Source organism: Micrasema longulum, unplaced genomic scaffold, assembly GCF_059751315.1.
Source record: "Micrasema longulum isolate JH-2025_06_02 unplaced genomic scaffold, ASM5975131v1 h1tg001990l, whole genome shotgun sequence".
Lineage (NCBI taxonomy): Eukaryota > Metazoa > Arthropoda > Insecta > Trichoptera > Brachycentridae > Micrasema > Micrasema longulum.
The window spans coordinates 134173-152890 of NW_028279160.1; the positions used below are offsets into that span (position 1 = coordinate 134173).

Genomic DNA, 18718 nt, shown 5'->3' on the forward strand with positions numbered 1-18718 from the left:
TTAATGTTTTTTTATCCATTATTAGGGTTGCATTTGCCGAGAATAAGCATACAAAAAAAATGGCGGAGGTTATTTTTTTGTGTATAAAAAAGCTTGTTTTTGAATGTTAACAAACAAAATTCGTTCTTTTATGGATCCAAGTCAGATTATTTTATTGAATTCCTTATAATATCTACATATTTATTTCTTTTAACTGGATTTTTGGTTATACTAAAATAATATCAAATAACATTCGATACATTTTTGAAAATCGCATTCTTGACTAAAATGCATTCCTGAGCAGAGTTTGACATTTGCTAAAAGAATGCTTAATTCTAAAATAATGAATTAAATTATGTTTTGGAATTTAATCACAAACAAGTACCTACATACCAATAAAAAGTTACAACTTTTTTTTTACGTTTATCCTAATTGTTTTTACTAAAGGTTTTTTATAAATTTTTGTGAGTTTACTTAATTATGTTTAATCCTAAGAGGAAACGCGGTCCGTCTTTTCTTCATTCGAACGTATTCACGTATTTTCTCTCAGAATTATGGCACAAGAGAAATGTTTTTGTTACATTAACAACAACAACAAGAAACTATCACGCTGCTTCACCGTAAGGGTAGGCAGAGAGGATAGAACGCCACATCACTTTATATTGCATTTAGATCTCGATTCCTCTACATTCATAAATCTTCTCATGCATGTACGCCGATTATTCCGACTTTTACCAAGTTCATCTTATTAGTATTTGTTGAATTTGGTCATGCCATATCTTTCACGGTCTTCCTCTATTTCTGCGACCATGAACATTTGCATTGTTAATATTTTTAGCCGTTCTTTCGTTTTCCATTCGCTCTACATTTCCAAACCAGCGTAGAGCTCTTTTTTACACATTATAGATATTAACCATTGGCGTGTCCCTATACTGATTCGTTTTTATTTAAATTGTTTTTTATGGGAACTAGAACCATTCAAACCCGTCAAAAGCACAGTTTTATCTGATGTCTTTGGACGCACGGTATACAAATATAACTTTTTTTGAAAAACGCAAAACACACCGTAACAGAAAATTTTATTCTGATACTCTGTCTAAAAAAATAACGAAATCGGTTAAGTTTTGAGGTGCGGAAAACGGTACAGCGAAACGTCAATTTTGTCTATTCTAACAAAAGTATGACAGGCAGTTGTCTTTTTTGCACAGTATTAAGGAGTCATCTGAAAGACAGTGACAGGAAAACAATGTTCGAACACCTATTTATCAAAATTCTCTGTCCTCACAATTTATCTTAACCGAAACACAAAAATAATAATGTATACGTACATATTTATTTGAACTAAATACAATATTTGATATCAAATTTTCAATTCAGTTCATTTAATATATTTAGCAAGAACTCAAATCTAGCAATAGCAAAGCATTGCCGGGTTCAGCTCGTAATTAACAAATTACAACAGTGCTACTCAAAATGAACTTCCATTTATCAATAAATATATAAAATTTTAAATACCTACATCCTAATAACATTCAAAATAATAAATCAAACCTCTCATACACGCGTTTGCCAAATATAAACGTTAAAGCTAGGGTTTCCTAGGACAGCGGTGCCCGTATTTTAACGGCCGTAGTGAACGGTGATGCGGTGAACAGCCGTCGTAACGATGACTAGAGTGTGATTTCCTAGGAAAACGGTGTTATCAACACCATTTAACACCATTTCCCTAGGAAACCACTTTCTAGTCGACGTTACGACGGCTGTCCACCGCATCACCGATCACTACGGCCGTTAAGATATGGGCACCGCTGTCCTAGGAAACCCTAGCTTAAGAGGTGAATTGAACGGGAAAGTTGCGTCTCATAAAACGAAACAATACGGACCAAAATGGTCACCAAGTCGAGTATTTATTTATTGTACAGCGCCTTCAAGGTGATTTTTACAAAAATGGGGCTATATAAATAATCCAACTATATAATCTTGGCCAAAAGTTGTGATTATTTTCGACTGCTTTTGTAGCATCAGGGTGGAATGTCTAGGAACTTTAGTTATTGTGTCTATTGTCATGGGGGGCATGCATAAACCTGTTTTATAGTCATAGCATTAAGTTTTTCGTATATGAGAGCTCGTTTTGACAGAAATTTTCAGAATATTTTCTTTAAAGCTTTTTTTTGCAGTTATTCGTTTTTTTATATGTCATTTGCACATCCAAATCGAATTATACTATATTACAAAACTGATAAACGTACTTCATAATTTTTTTGTAGTTTTTTTAAGCTGATTATATTATGTACTGTTTTTCAAAGGTAAATCAGCTTCTTTGGTAAAGTTTATTATTATGTTCGAATTGATTATTGAATTTCAAATTATTATCTACATATAAAGGTACATATACCCTAATGTTTTATTAAATCTTCCATGCCTTACGATTAACAATTCCATATAATATTTGAAATCTGCTATTTGTAATTAAAGCTTTGAATAGTTAAGAAAAGGTTCGGTGTACATGTAGTTTTTTTATTAATTTTCAACTATCATTTTTTTGTTTTTGAATCATTTAAAATAAGATTACTTTAGCCTCACCATTGTTTTAGTTTTTTTTCTTTATTCATAAATTTCATAAAACGTATATGTTTTTGTAAAATTCTAAACATATATACTTTTATACATCTAGTTCATGTTATCACTGTAACTCTCCATAAAAGGAGACTAACTTTTGTGCTTGGAGAGTGACTTACACAGTTTTAGTTGTTTAATTATAAGAGTTTATATAATTTTAAATACGAGTACATGAAAAAAAAAGGAGAAAAACATGGGATATATAAAGAAAAAACATAAAACAATAATACATTCTTACTAATTAAAATGTAATGTGGTTTTTACACGAGTTCAAAAAATTTCTTTAGATTAGCTTTAAATTTTTTTTTAGATTTTTTTTTTTAATAGTTTTTAGTTCATTAGGAAGATTACTATAATTTTTTTCACCTTTGAAGACAAAGTTATTTTTGGTTGTTTTTAGTTTTTAAAAATATAATATGCTTTAATCAAAAAAATAAGTTTCTACCAAGGAATTTCACTTAATTTGAATTTTAAAAAAAAAAACATTTTACATTGATTATATTTTCTGCTTCCCATATTGGATGCACTTTTACAACAATTCTCAAATAAATCTCAATGTGCTTCTTGTACATAACTACCCAACTACCCCTACCACCTTGACTACCTTTATCGTGTCCAGTTTTCCCGTGAAGCCTTATCAGATCAATAAACATGAATGTGTGGGCAGGAAAAAGCTTTCAGGATGCAAGGGAAGCAGATTCTTTTCAAATCCTTCGTAAAAGCATCAGATTTATTTGAGAAGGGATGAACGCTCCCTTTCTAATCAATTTTGGTTTCAAATAGAAAAAATGTTTCATTACAAATTTTTGTAAGATGAGATATTTTATAATAATATTTTATTTAAAGTTGAAAGTCACGGACATATGGATCAGTGATGCAAAGTTCGAACCCTACTTTAGCTCAACTGGGTCTTCATTAACTAATAATTAAGTGAGTTATTTAAAGAAGCAACTCATTAAAATTGGCAGCAAAATTTTTCAATATTTATTATAATAAAACAAGGTTATTAATGTATCAAACGCTGAGAGTCCAATACCTACGTTTAGACGCTTTTTCATAGTTTGTATGTAACAATAATTATTTTATTTATCAATTAATATATAAAAAGTGATAATCTGATGGTGAATAGAGCACTACATGTGCACTAAATGAATTGTTTTATTTTTATTTTGTTACATGAATGTTAAATGATCGGTCTTTTGCTTTAGATTCTTAGACTGCTAGGCTACTAGGTGGACAATTTATTTACTTTTTTATTAACTTATAGGATGTTTGTCAAACATTATTTTAGACATAAGTCCTAGCTCCATTGGACTTAAAGTCCTGAATTGAGTTTGGACGAGCAATAAGCTGACGCAGACACACAAGTATATTATCACACATATTATATAGGATCAGAAACTACAATAATGTTTTAAAAAAACATTATATACGGCACACCAATATGGTAAACAGTAAACTTAAGCATTCGGAAAATCATCAAGGAGTTTCCCACTAAGGAAAATTTAGTCCTTAATTCCTTGAAAATGATTTTCGTCCTTGATACGCTCTTCCAAAATATTGAACACTCTCGGTGCAATAAATGAGAGATATCTCTAAGCAAAAGTCGTACGGATTTTGGGTATGACATAATTAGTGTTTTGGCAAAACCTCGTACTTACGATGACAGAAAAGTGGTTTATTTTATAATTTATGATAAAAAAATCCAAGTTTTTCAAATTTGCAAAGCGATTTTCCGGCAAAAGCCGGCAAGCCGGAAAGCCGGCAAGTTGATAGCACTTGTCCAGGATTTATTTACTTAAACTCTTTATATGTAATTTTTGAGTTTGTCCACAAACATTTGGACGAACTTAAATATTGAAATAAAACAAACTGGTCCAAGAAGAAGTTAAAAAATTGAAAAAAAAATTCAGGCGTTGCCGAGTAAGTGAAATAATTCAGTCAGATGAAGCTCTTCGCAACATCAAAGTAATCGGCTCTTTAACTTCATTAAAATCAACAAATGGAAGAATTGAAGAAATACGGATGTTCAAACATAGGCAAAATGGTGAATGTTACACAGCGTGTAAAGTAGCCGCTTTCACCAGCCAATGACGGATCATAAGCCCTGTAAATGCCAAGACTTCCATATTCCCTTATTTAAGGTATTTTTCATCCCTGTTGTATACGCTATATATACTATATAACTTTATATACGTATCAGTGTACATGCATATGTATAAGAGGTAATAAAATTAAATTTCTCAAAGGTTCAGGTTCTATTTCACTCAAAACTGTATTCTTCATCCACCCGATCACAGAAATGAGTATTGGCCTGCACGTCCGCCTACCATACTTGAGGCTCTAAGTTTTCAGAATGTGTACAATAGGTAAATTACACATTTTCAAAAAAGCCGAATGTCTATAAAATTGAACTAAACCAATATTTTGAGCTATTCTGTCTATCAAAGGAAACTAATGTCGCGTTTCTAACTATTAGTATTATAATTAACAAATGTATAAAGGTTTTAAAAATTCATTCACTGTGTATATTAAATTGAAATAGTCGATAAACTTCAAATAATCGGTGTTCATTACTTGATTATGGAATCAATATTTTGGTGACGCGTATTATAAAGGGTGTTGAAGTTCGTTTCCTTTTTTTACCACTAAATAATTTGATTTTGATGTTTGAAGCACTTATTTTGTGGAACATTATTATTTAAAATGTTAGAATAAAATATAATCACTTTGTTTTTATGTAACACTCATATTTTTTATAATTTGACAACCAACTAGTTTCGGCAATACTATGCCTCCTTCAGGGTTAATTACTAACTAACATAACATATAAAAATGTTCACATTGTAGGTAGATTGGGCGTGGCTATGGAGGTAGAGAAGAGAGGGGGTTCGTGTGTGGATTTAGGGAGAGCAAACATATTTAAAATGGGACTTTTACCAAGATTTATTTGATTATTAATACTATTATTTTTTTTATTTACAGCCTTTCTAATCTCCAATATTTCAAAATTATTAAGTGCATATAGATTTTCGTTTGTATGTAGAATTTCGATGCCATATTCAAAGTTGAATGAGTGACTATTTGTTAGGATATGGGCAGCAACCTCAGAAAAAATATTGTTTTTAAGACATCTCATATGTTCCTTAACTCTTGTTTTAAAAGTACGTGATGGTTTTCTTTTATCAAATGACTTGTAGTATTGCCGAAACTAGTTGGTTTTTAAATAATAAAAATATAAGTGGCACATAAAAACAAAGTGATTTAATTTTATTTTAATAATCTTAAAATTTTTGTGACAAAATTCCTTCACACATATTCAACATCTTGTTTCCACAAGCAAAAGACAGAATATTCTAAATTTCAGACATTAAAAAAAAAAACAGAGAGACTACTGTTAAATTTTTTTTTCCATTAACACAATCCTTCAAGGTGCTCAACAACTCTTGGCATATTTAAGAAAGAGACAACTCTTTTCAAATTTAAAAACATAATAACAGAACGCTGCTTGTGTGTGTCGAGTCCATTTGATCACCTTGCAGTGGTTAGCGGACTGTTGTAACTAAACCTTTGCAGGTTTTAACTTGTCGCTCGATACTTTACACGTAGTCATATTCGACTACATAATACGTACACATCAGGTTGACAGGTCAACTCGTAACAGGTCAGGGGTGAGGCATATAACATAGGCTTCAACACTCGTACTTTAATGATTAATTCTTAAAAGTCTGCGCTACAAAATTCCTTTACCCGCGTTGATGTAACATCGTGTTACCTCAAACAAAAGACAGAAAATTCTGATTTTCAGACATTTGAACAAAAAACCATAGACATACTTTTCAATCATTCTTCTTCCATAATTAATAAAAAAATAATTCAATTTCAGCCTATTATAGCAAAAAAAATTGAAAATCATGAATGTGTCATTGTACGCTCCCCGTAGGAGTCTGAGATCTCCTAATACCTTTTAACTTCCATTTTTTTAAAACAATATGGCACATTTTAACCCTCTCGCAAAAATGTTAAGACTCTTTAACAAAATAGAAAAAAAAGTTTCACGTATTCACATTTATCATAATATTGTAAATGATTATGAAAAAAAAATTCTGTGTTTCTGAAATCAAATGTCTAATTTTTATTTTTGTGGATGAATATTCTATAAAAAAAAAATTTTGACTTCTTATGTATTCTTGTTTTCTCTTTTCTTTTCTTTTTATCTCTAACTCAATCTTTTTTATAACTCACAAGAGTGAGTTTCTTTTATGGGAGAGTTACAGTTTACATTTACTAGAATTTAGTATAAAACATCTACATCTAAATTTGATGTTTAAAAGAAGATTTGAATGAATAAAAAAAAAAACATGTACCATTTATGAGATACATTGAATTATAAAAAAGTAAAATAAAAATAAAAACTCAAATTTATTTAACTGAGCAACACCACTTTTTTTATATAATTAATGAAAGATGGTGGAGTTCTAAAATTGAAGATATACTATATAAAGAATGATACCAATGTTTACTTACCAATTGGATGTATTTTGTCTCTTTGGTGAACTTCCAAGTAAAATTAAATTTTAAAAGTAGAATAATAAATTCGCAGGTCATATAACTAGCGTGCACTTTCGTTTACTGGCAATAACTGACTGATTGAATGAATATCTTCTTTCGTTTTTGTCTTTTTCAAACAAACATTATAATGTAGCTAAAAAAATTTTTTTTTGAGGAAATATTTTTTAACACGTTTTTTGTATGATTTAGTAAATAATAATAGAAAGTCACATTGCGAAAAATTAATAGTTCAGATTAAAGCAGTTTTTTCTTATTAGTGACGTTTGCCTCTTAAAGAACATAATTGTACGCTTCGAATAGCATATTTAATTCGAAACTGTTATTTTTAGGGTGAGTTTTGTCTAAACGGCGACGATATAACCTAAATTGAATAATTAAATTATGTGAAAAAGGCACCATAATTGAGTTTTTCGAAACTGAATTTTATACAAGTAAACACAGTTTTCACTACAATTAGTTTAATTGCTCACAGTCGTGAGGAACACAATATTCTACACAAGACTTCTAAACAATTTGCCATTTTCACAGTAATGATAATGAAAGCAGTCGAGTTTAATTAAATTTGAATCGTGGTTTATAGAATTGACATTCTGATAAAGCGAATTGTTTATTGACTGAAAAAAAAGTTTTTTTATTTTAATTGAAAACGATAAAAAGAAACTCAGACTTAAAAACGGTCAATTTGTAGGTATGTTGAGAGAGTGCTTTCATTGCAATATTTTGTTGTTTCTTGACCTGAAACGAAGAACTGATCACCTTACCTCCCATGCAACAAAAATAAGCGAGATGCGTTGTGGTTGGTGTATTAACGCAGTGTTCTTTGTTAGATTAGGTGCGGAAATATAATGATAATTAATTAATCTAAAATTGCTAAAATACTGATAAATAATGATGGTTAGTCAGTAGATAGAACTTTTCTATACTGATTGATTATTTACGTAAAACATTAATTTAAATAACTCAGTATTTTTATATCTCATTAAAGTAATTTTTATAATTTTCTTTGTAACCTTTTTTTATTCTTTCTTATCTTATTTATAAAGTTAAGATCATTATTTTAATAGGTGTTTTTAATTTTTAACTTTGTTTTTTGGGATACTAAATTGAAATTGTTAATTCATTTTGTTCTATTATATATTTTTTTCTGTCTATCTTTTTAATACTATTTTTAATACAAAAACATCAAAAACAAAATAAAATATGTTCAACAAATTACAACAGGGATGGAGAATACCTGAAAGAACGGAATATGGAAGTCTGACATTTACAGGGTTTATGACCTGTCATTGGCTGGTTTAAGTAGCCACTTTACGCACTGTGTAACATTCACCATTTTGCCTATGTTTGAACTTCCATATTTCTTTAATTCTTCCATTTTTTTATTTAAGAGAAGTAGAAGTTAAAGAGCTAAAACGTTTATTGTTGTGAATATATTTTTCTGACTGAATTATTTCACATACTAGGCAACGCCTGAAAACAACTTTCTAATTTTTAAACTACTATTAATGTTAATCTTAATTGCTCCCAAGGGGGTGAAATTCAGTATTTTGTCTACAAACATTTGGACGCACTCAAATATTGTAATATATGTTCATTATTTTATATGTGTACAAATTTATGACTATAATATTTTACTTTTCTTTTAATCTTAATTAAAACAAATGTCTGAGCACCCGATGACAAACCATAATTGAATAAAAATTTTTTGAGTTTGTCCAAATTTTTGTTGACAAAGACTGGATACAACTCCCTGGGGAGCTGCCAACACCAATACATTACAACAGAGCTGAAGAAGATTTTAGAGAAGGTAATATAGAAGTCTAGGCATCTACAGGGCTTATGACCTGTCATCGGCTGGTTTAAGTGGCCACTTTACACGATGTGTAACATTCACCATTCTGCCCACATTTGAACATCTATATTCCTTCTATTATTTCATCAGTGGATGTTTGTAAAATTTAAAAGCTGAAATCTTTATTTATGCGAGTTAGATTTATATAATTGAATTATTTTATCTCCATACTAGGCAACGCCTGAAAATTATATTTTTTCAATTTCTATACCTTTTAATGGACCAGGTGGATTTATCAACAAGCCATAAGTCATAAGCCCTGTAGATGCCTAGACTTCTACATTACCTTCCCTTAAATCTTCTTGAGCTCTGTTATAGTGTTTTGGAATTATAAAATAGTTTATCTGGACAAAAATTATTTGTTTATTATTAAATAAAATTATTAAGCACATTTGAATACTAAATGTTATTACTCTTATAATGTGTTAATATTTATTTATTTATACATCAACGGTTCAAAGAACCTTTTACAAAAAAAAAAATATTTACAGAAATAATCACAGCAGTGCACAATAATCTTGTAGTGTATGGTATGAAATAATATAATTAAAAAAACTAAAAAAAATATCGAACATATAATACAAAAAACAAAAAGTAAAAAAGAAACATATTATCTCTAAATAAAAAGTAACAATAACCATGAGAAAACCTAATGTTCTAAATATGAATTTAACCCAGTAAAGTTGAGATAACTAGATAATAATAATAAAAAATATAAAACAACATTAGTTCTTAAAAAGATTTAAGATTTTGAGCAATAAAATAAAAATAAATAAAAAAACTTAAATTTATTAAATAATTCCTTTATTTAGTGAAATTATCAATGTCAGTTGATTGGAAGAAGTTGCCACTTGGCAATAAATCCACCAATGTTCAATTTCAATTATGTCTAACACGTTAAATAAAGAAATAAAAAATCACGTATTCCGGGAATCAAAGTTATATTTAAAAATAAACTTAAAAATAAATTCATTATTTTTCTAATAAATAACGAGTGAAAATTTGTTTTAATTCATGAACAGAATTTGTATGGAAAATATCGAATATTTGTTCTAAGTCATTTCCATACCTATGCATCCTAGGTATAGGTGAGTGCATTTCGAAGTTGGTCCGTGAATTGTAATAATATGTGCATCTTTTTTAATAAAGTCTCTATTATTTTTTAAAAAATGCCAAAAAAACACAAAACTAAACCATCCCGAAGAGGTAGAATTTCAGAGCCAAAAATAGTCCACTTGCGAGAATGACCTTTTCGAGTGAAGTGTAAAAAAAAACTCCTAAAGAGGGAGGGTACCAAGTATAATCCAGCTTTAATGCTAGAAATATGAACAAAAAAATACATGGTGACGATTGTCATTGTAGTGTTTATAAAACTGTGTCATAATAATTTTGAATTTTCTAGAAAATTCACACATTTTTTCATAGAATACTGTTTCATTTATTTAATTTATTTATTCAGATATTTAGAACATTACAGAAAAAAGACCCAATTCATTCTTAATACAATAATAGACCACAAATTACAGTAGATAGTTATGTTATTAAAATAATATAACAAAATGTAAAAAGAAAAATTAAAAGTTAGAAAGTGCTTTCCTAAATATTTCGACATCCGAGGCGATGCGATTAAGTAGCAAGATTGCTCTACCAACCGGCATAACCATTGGCAGGTTGTTTCTGCATCATGGTAGGTAAAACAATCGATGCTGTTTTTGTCGAAGATAGTTATCAGGTACGAACAGACCTACATCCTTCAGAATTTCTGAGTTATGTATGCGACCACCGATCACCTGGAAAAAGTGAACACCCAAATGAACGTCCCTCCTCCTCCATAATGACTGATAGCCTAGCATCCCCAGTAAAAAGCCGGTTGAAAAGAGCCAAAGAAAATATACACACTCTTTTAAGTACAGATAGCGCAGAATTTTTTTCTGCACTCTCTCCACCATCAAAGAGTATCGAGTCTCATGTGGTGGCTAAATAATGGAAATAAACTCCAAGTGACTTCTTACCAAGGAATTATAAAATGTCCTCATAATCTGAGTAATAAGACCCGAGAATTTTAAAGGAGTAATTACATAGATTAACTTTATGAAGATTAAAAGATAACTGAGCATCAAACAACACCCCGAGATCTCTGGACGTTGAAGCCCTTTCAAGTCTCACTCCGTCCATGAGATAACGATAGTATATTGTTTTGGTTGAGAATGGATGCAATGTGACATCGCGCTCCTCTTGCTGTTATACGTCAAATAACACTAATCTTAAGTCACGCAACATGTTGACGGTGGGTACAGTGGGGAGTTGGGAGAGGGAATGCATGTATCATCTAAAGCACGAATTCCGAATTTTCGTAGTTATTGCTGGAAACAAGCTGCTAAATAACGAAAAACACACACGCGAACTGACCAACGTATCGAATGAATTTTAATGTCTGCTGTTTGCACGGGGGAACAGCAAAGACCAATGTGAATTATTCTTTTTTTTAATTAGCAGCAAGTCATTTTGACAATTTTGATGCATTTTTAACATTTTGGGGTATTCTTATGCAGAAAATGAAATCTATTTAAAAAAAGGAATTTAAAAAAAAATATACTACTTGTGGGACTTCTCCTTTGACCCCGAAAAGTTAAAAACGTATTAAAATAACAAAAAAGAGTTTTTTTTAGGTCCCGACGAGATTCGAACTCATGATCTCCTGTTTACAAGACAGGCGCTTTAACCAACTAAGCCACGGGACCTGTGAAATATTATGATGTATAGTATTGTTAATTTGCTATCATAATAAAATGGTAACTGTAGTTTTTATTACTTCTTGCCGCAGTTCAATATAATTGTTTGTAAGTTTTCTAAGATAAGAAAATATTTTACGGAAATGCTTATACTTTAAGAAGTTATTAAATGTTTTCGAACATCGGTCCCGTGGCTTAGTTGGTTAAAGCGCCTGTCTTGTAAACAGGAGATCATGAGTTCGAATCTCGTCGGGACCTAATGTTTTGAAGAGTATATTTTAATTTGACATAAATAATATTTATTTTTTGAAGCAATTGCCGTTATTACATTTATGCTTAGTAAAATTTACAACTTTGAAACGTGAAGTGCAGACAACTTCAGGCATCCTGGAGTGAGATTGACTGGAACTGAAAACAATATTGCTTCAGTTAAGCGTCTTAGCTATTACACCCCGAAGGCTGCCAATGAAGTCAAAAATGTTTACGCATAGGCAGAATGATGAATGGTACACACTGCGTAAAGTGGCCGCTTAAACCAGCAAATTACAAGTCATATACCCCGTAAATGTCTAGACTTCTATTTCTAATTATTTTCTTTAAAATGTTCTCCTTTTATTCAATAAGTCAAATTATATATTACATTTCTGAAAGTACACGTGTAAAGAAAATAAAAGCAAAGATTGTAGCTATTATAAACAATTCACGAAAATTATATTAACCATGAAAATGTGTTATATATCTTTTTCACACATAAGCTGACATGTGTATCGGGGTTTTAGCTATCCTTTTTTTATCTCTTTTTTTCAAATAGATGATGGCAACCTAATATTAACTTAATCTGAGGCACAGCTAGTAGTTGAATAACGTGGAGTTTAATTTACGTCACTGGAAATAAGTTACATTTACACTAGCTCAACAACCTTATATTGTAATAAGCATCAGAACAGATATTTAGAAGCTACGATGCAGACACCAAGACGTGTACATCGGCTGGATAAGGAGCCACTGCGGAAGCTTTGGCAATGGAAAGAATGACGAGAGGTAGGCTACGCTCAAAAAGACTCCCCCAATTTCCCGCTCAGCTTTGCTAAAAGGAAAATAAAAAGCAGGACCCTTCAACTCTGGAACAACCGTTATTTGAATACCGAAAGTATTACTAAAATATTTTTCCCTACCATTTTCCATGCCCATAATTTCAGGAGAATGCAGAAAGCTGGCTACGAGCTCACCCAGATTCTCAAGGGTCATGGTGGGTTCATGAGCTACCTGCATCGCTTCAAGCTCTCCAAGATCGACAGCTGCCCATGCGACGATGAAACTCTTCAAGATGTCCCTCACCTGTTAATACACTGTCTTTTTTTTAGCTTTCAAAGACAACAGCTGGAGGCGCGATGCAGAAACCTGGGTAAAGATCTTTGCGACATCCCATCAGTGAAAGGTGATTTTGCCGCCGCCGGCCCCTCTGCCTGGAACTAATTGCCTTCAAACTTATGAATCATCGACAGTCTCAGTCAGTTCATATCCCAACTAAAATTCCACTTCTTTAGACTATCATACCCTCAATTTTAAATCTGAAAATATAATATATCACTTTAGTTTAGTAAGAATGCACGTCAAGGTATACAATTGCAAAGCGCCCCTGAGGTGATTTTTTACAAAAATGGCGCTATATAAATCAGACAAATATTATAATTATTATTATTATAAAGAAATCATACGAGAGGTAGTATCATACATGCTCAAAATAGTGAAGGCAATTGGTAAAATAAACCAAAGTATTGAACAAAATTCCGAACACTCTTCTAGTGGAACGGAAGGCCTTTTGACTGCTGCCAACAGGCTAGCTTCTCCTGAAGAGTTTAAAGTAATTTTCTCTCCACATGAGCAAATGCTGAGAAGTTCCCGATTGGCCCACATTAGAATATTCTTCTTGATTCCAACAGTTTAGCTAAAATAAAAAATATATATTAGCAGAAAATCGTATTTCTGAAATGTAAACCTTGTATATTATAAACAAGGTAAAAAAAGCAATTTCCCTTTGAAATATTAAAAAAAAAAAAAATAATTTTAGTAACGGTGGAACTATGGAACTAACCTTTCGTCTGTAATGCAACGAAATAGAACATCAATATTAATTGAATGACTTTTATTATTTACAACACATGGCAATCTTTATTTTCAGGCCATCAAATGATCAAAATGTTTTTGAAATTAACCTTTTTTCGCAAAGCAAATTTTTCGCTTAATCTGTAGTTCTACTTGAAAGTTGACAACTGTCTTCTTTGCAATTTTGAATGATATAAAAACAAACATTTTATTTAAACATATATTAGGATAAAAAAAGTAACAGAACTACCAACCTTTCGTCTGTCAGACGACGATGACGCGATATATCCTGATCTGATTACCCTGCGTCCGCAATCATTGCGTGCGGGTAACTAATTTCACTAATTACGAAGGTACTAGACGTGGACAGGGAGGTGGACGGAGGGAACTTATAGAAACAGCAGAAACACGGGGTGCCAGTAATCTATTGGACGAATGTTCAGTGATCTAGAGTTAAATAAATTAGAAGCCTCGTGGTGTAACGGTCAGCAGCGTCTTTTATTCTTTCATGGTTTCTGGATCCAAGAGAATATTTCAAAGCCTCTGGACTGGCACCTGTAGCGTAAAACTGTACGTTCATGTAATAAAAATTATCAATAGACGCCGCAATTAGAGTATTAATGAGCACTAATTAGACCCTTCAACTCAGGAACCATCGTTGTATGAGTGAAAATACCGGCAGTATAACTAAAATATTTTTTCCAACCGTTTTTCATTACTAAGATTGCAGGAGAATGCAGAATGCAGAATGCTGGTTGCAAACTCACCCAGATGCTTACGGGTCATGGTGGTTTATGAGCTAGCTGCATCGCTTCAAGTTCTCCAATATCGACATGTCCGTCACCTTTTGATGCATTGCTATTTTTTCAGCTTTCAAAGACAATAGCTGGAGGCGCGATGCAGAAGCTTGGGCGAAGATCTATGCAACATCCCATCGGTGGTAGGTAAAAAAGAACTCACACGAGAGTACATGGTCAATATAGTGCAGACAATTGGTAGAATATACCAAAGAAGGGAACAAAATGCCGAACACTCCTCTAGTGGAACGGAAGGCCTGTTGACTACTGCCAACAGGCCGGCTTTTCCTGAAGAGTTTTAAGTGGTTTCTTCTCCATATGAGCAAATGCACAGATTTTCCTGATTGGTCTACATTAGTATATTCATCCTGATCCCAACAGTTTAGATACATTAAAAGAAATTTAATTGCAGAAAAATCCACTTTTTTAATAAGCAAGGTAAATAATAAAGCAACTCCCATATGTGTGTGTGTTCAATCTACTTCCATTATCCATAAGGACAATAAGTAAGTTCTCACAATATAAAATTGCTATTAAGAAATGGATAGTGGAGGTGGGTTGCGCACGGATCTATGAGTGGATCAAGCCAAATTGGAAAAATGTGTGTACTGTTTATGAATTTGTTCCATTGCTATAAATTGGTTGTGTTTTTTATGATTATTTTAGTTTTTTATTGTTTATTATGTTTACGATAATGAAGTTAATTGGATTAATTACGTTTTTCTTATTGTAATTATTATGTTAACTTTGTTAAATAGCTAATCGAAGGCATGTTTTCCATTTTGTAAAATGTTTCCCTCGACGCGGGACGCCCCAGTGAGGGAACATGATTCTGTATAAAAAAAGAATACAAACAATGTAAAAGTATAAATAAATAAATGTAAGAAAAATATAAAAAGTTCTAATCAGTACCTTATGTACTATTGTGTGCGGAATGGGAATGATGATGATGAAATAAAACATTTGCGAAGGTCTAACCTGTTTCACTTGGTTATTTAAATTAACTATACATTTCAATCTGTATCACTGACCTTGTGGGCTCAAACACATTTGAGAAAATCCATAATGGAGGTTGTAGGACAGTAGTTAAGGGTTGTCTTATTAATTTGTATGTGACTTTAATTAAAACCGTGTAGAACCTTAAAGTTCATTTCATTACATTCAAAATGGTTGACCGTCCTCTCACTTACAATTTAATCATGTTCACAATGGGAATGTTTTAGCGATATTTAATTAAAATAAACCTGAACGTTATTCATATTTTAATTTATTTTATGACAAATGTTTATCAACGTTTATTGAGTAGAGAGTATTTTTTTTAATCCTTTATGAATTAATTACAAATTGACAATTTGAATCGCTTAGTTTGAGAAACAAATGACCTGCATGTAAATATGGTGACGTCATCAGATTAACATGCTTTTTAGGGAGTTTACACTACATATTTATATGAGCTGTGAAATTTGATGTGTATGTATAAAAAAGGGCATTTGTATTTGTAAGTAGTTGATAGGGTTTTCCTTCCGGGTTGAATTTAATCCAATGTTTGTCAATTTGGTTAATGATTACTGGCAACATTAAGTCCCGGGTTCACATATACTAACCTAACAAGGCATCAAACGCGGCGAAACGGAAACGCAAAACCATTTTTTTCCGATCAGCACTGGTATCGGTCGACAGACATGACACAGCTTACGACATTCGTCGTACATGTACCCTAAATTCTCATTCAATTTCATTCAGTACTGTCGTACTTAATTGAGTTAATAAAGCAAATAAAACTTCACAAAATATTTAATTTAATGTATTTTTTAATACGTGCAGTTTCTAGTAAGTCCAATTTATTATAATGATTATTTACATAAAAACAGTTTACTACAAGCTCGACGGAATAGGATAAATAAAAAACGTGATAAAAGAAGAGATACAAGATATTAGTTCAAACACTATTAAAACAAAACTTTATGAACTCTTGTATATACCCAGTAACACACTTAAAAGTTTCCTTAATTAAATAATTCCTTAATTTACTTTCTTTCTTTAAAATTCTTACCGATTTTGAATAAATAGATTTCATTTTATAATAAAGATACTTGTCTCGAATATATTGTGCAAACGATGAAACTTGCCAATCGTTATTACAAATTTGTGTATTTCTGATTTCAATTTCACAAGTCTTTCATTTATTTTATTAATTAAAAACATTTTATGTTTCTGGCCAATATTCCATTCCATGTCATGTAAAAAATGTTTAAAAAAAGCGATTTCGTTAATGAATTATTTGGACAACTCTTATGTGGCTGCAGTGTACGAGTTAACAATACAAGACTTGATAAATCTCTCTTATTTACAAAAATGATAAAGTTGGTACTATTTAAATTCAAACGCACATTTTCACATAGAATTTAGAAAGTAAAATTTGTAAAAATATGCCGGATTTTAATGAAAAAAATATTTATATTCAGTATGCGAAGAATAATTGGATGAATAAAAGTGAGACTAATACCATAAAAAATATATGTTTTACTGTATAAAAAAAAGCATGAGAAAAAAATTTTTAACAAAAAAGACAGATACGCTGTTGTCTGGCCGGTGTTTGTGCAAAAGAACCAAAAACAAAAGAAGGAATGCGTTCAATCAGTCACTTACTGGCAGTAAGTGGGAGTGCACGCTAATAAAATGACCAGCGTATTTATAATTTTTAATTTACTTTATTTTATTATAATGTTTATAAACAATGAAAGAGGTATTATTTAATAGTATCCCTCTACGTTTTTTTTTAAATTTCTGAAATTCAGAATATTCTTTCTTTTATTTAGGGTAACACAATGTTACATCACCTCCCGCAATTAAATTTTGTAGCGCAGCCTTCTAAGAGTTGATGATTGAATTGCGAGGGTTGATTGATATGCCTTACTCCTGACCCGTTTCGAGTTGACCAGTCGACCTGATGTGTACGCATTATGGAGCGACAAAAAAGTGTAGCGTAGTGTAAAGTATTGAGCGACAAGTTAAAACCTGCAAAGGTTTAGTAACAGCAGTCCGCTGACCACTGAAAAATGCTGCAAGGTTTTAAAATGGACGCACATGAGCAACGTTCTGTTATTAAGTTTTTAAATTTAAAAGAGTTGTCTCCTACTTAAATCCACCAAGAGTTGCTGATCACTTCGAGGGATTCTGCGGTGTCAGAACATTATGACAGAGTGAAAAGGCGTTGCCGAGAATTCAAGTGTGGCAGAACTTCTGGGGAAGTTGAACCCGAACTCCTGTGTCCGCTAAAACCGACGAAACATCAATAAAAATCCAAAAATGATGATGGAAAACGGGAGAATAACCATTACAAAGGTTGAAAAAGAAGTATTCGTTTCATTTTAGATCTTCCAACAATAAGAAAGGAAGGAAAAAACAAACATACGCCCATACAAAAATCGTTTTTTTGTTAATTTTTTATTTTACGTAAAAACATTTCAATTTCAAACAACTTAAATTCCATCAACTAACTTTATTTTGCTTGTTGTCAGAAATTTATATTAATACTAACTTACAATGATATTTTCTAAATTTGTGAAACGATGAATTTACAAATATATACAGCCAGAAAGATCAGTAATAAAAACACACACAAAAGCTACTTTAATAACTATTTATATAACTTTTGATCAAAAAGCCACTTTGTTTGTTCATTTATTAATACTTCATTTAATTAGTTCTAAACATCTTCAGAACTAATTTAAACTTTAAATAACATTACATTTTCGTATCGGAATTTCTCAAGAGTAAATTTTTTAAAATTAATTTGAAACATTTCAATGCTTTCTGTTTCTTCAAGTTACTTATTATACAGCTTCAATCTCTTGAACAATGAGTTTTGAGCCCTGTTTTTCTCCTCATCGGTAATCTTACTTTTTTTAATCCCTAGTTTTAAACATATATTTTACTCAATTTACACGTACAATTTCAGTTCTTTTGGCTTTAAATTTAAAATGCTAAGTTTATTTAATTCATAAAAGAGCCAAACAGGGACGTGTGATGTCACCATAACTTGTATATCGATAATTGGA

At 31.2% G+C, this 18718-nt stretch overlaps 2 non-coding genes across 2 annotated transcripts; one reads left to right on the plus strand and one right to left on the minus strand.

Moving 5' to 3' along the window:
- Nucleotides 1–11689: 11689 nt before the first annotated feature.
- TRNAT-UGU (transfer RNA threonine (anticodon UGU)) lies at nucleotides 11690–11763 on the minus strand. Its single transcript has one exon. It is a non-coding gene; the product is annotated as a tRNA-Thr (tRNA).
- A 175-nt stretch (nucleotides 11764–11938) lies between these two features.
- On the plus strand, nucleotides 11939–12012 carry TRNAT-UGU (transfer RNA threonine (anticodon UGU)). The gene has a single exon. It is a non-coding gene; the product is annotated as a tRNA-Thr (tRNA).
- The last annotated feature ends 6706 nt before the right edge of the window (nucleotides 12013–18718 follow it).